Source organism: Galeopterus variegatus, unplaced genomic scaffold, assembly GCF_000696425.1.
Source record: "Galeopterus variegatus unplaced genomic scaffold, G_variegatus-3.0.2 Scaffold506, whole genome shotgun sequence".
Classification (NCBI taxonomy): Eukaryota; Metazoa; Chordata; class Mammalia; order Dermoptera; family Cynocephalidae; genus Galeopterus; species Galeopterus variegatus.
Window position 1 is genome coordinate 398,939 of NW_007726617.1, and position 1,205 is coordinate 400,143.

Below are 1,205 nucleotides of genomic sequence, written 5' to 3' on the forward strand. Positions count from 1 at the left end.
AGAGTGCCAGCCAGGAGTGCCCTGAGGCTCATGGTGCTCTAGTGTTTGCAGCTGCCTTGATCCTTCCAAGGACACTGTTTGTTCCTGTTGGGGGAGCTGTCTTTGGAGTCCCCAGCTCTTGCCCCTTCTGGACACACACCATGCCTTTCACTTACAGGAAAACACACCATCTGATCAGTTTGGCTCTTCCGTACTTGATAAATTGACCACTATTTGGAGAAGACAGGTATGAAGTTAAGGGGAGAGATGCAATGGCAGAGAGGGGTGGGGAGTATGGAGTGTGTGTGTGGGGTGCAACTGATGTAGAAAGACTGAACTCTCATGATAACCCATGGCATGGGAGCAATAGGGAAAAATACCAGGATGCTGGACTGAGTGCAGCACCAGGGTCGCCACCCTGTGGACCTTTGAATCGGTTAACTCGGACATGCAAAAGTCCAAGATTTAAAATGACACCAGTGAATCAGCCAGAGCAGTGGGTGTACAGGAGCCAGTGCCAGCCACCATCTGAAAGACATATTTCTAGCACGTAGGGATGACATTCACTTGAGATCCTTTTCCATTTGAAAAGCATTAAAANATTTCTAGCACGTAGGGATGACATTCACTTGAGATCCTTTTCCATTTGAAAAGCATTAAAAAATAATAACTTGCAAGCCCAGAGGGTGAGCACTCTGACTTAACAACCCTTTCACTTTCTCTTGCAAAGCATTAAAGTCATTAACTTCCAGCAAACAGGAAAAGTAGGTTCTTACTTAACTCTTATCTTCCGAAAAGTCTTAAAAATCAGCAGCTGTGAGACCTTGTCTCTCTTTGGCAGTGTTAAGTGATAAAGCACCACACTGCAGCTGACTAATGGGGCCATTCTGTCAGAGTGTAACTTAAGAAAAATTGAACCTAGTGACATGTCCTCTACTCAGAAACCTGTGGTGACTCCACACTGTTGATCAGATATGATCCCAACCCTTTAGCTTAAGTTTCTGCTGCCCTTTCACTGCCTTGACCTAACCACGTATTTTTTGCTATTCACTGGATGAGGTTTTTACTTCATCTATGCCAATCAACTCTCCATATCTTTCCCTCCTCTCACTGATGCCCATTCATCCTGTTCACCTCTCTCTCTAAGGCTTCCTATGTGGATTCTGTATCCAGTGCATAACAATGGCATTTTAAATAACATCCAACATTTGTATATCACTTTAGGC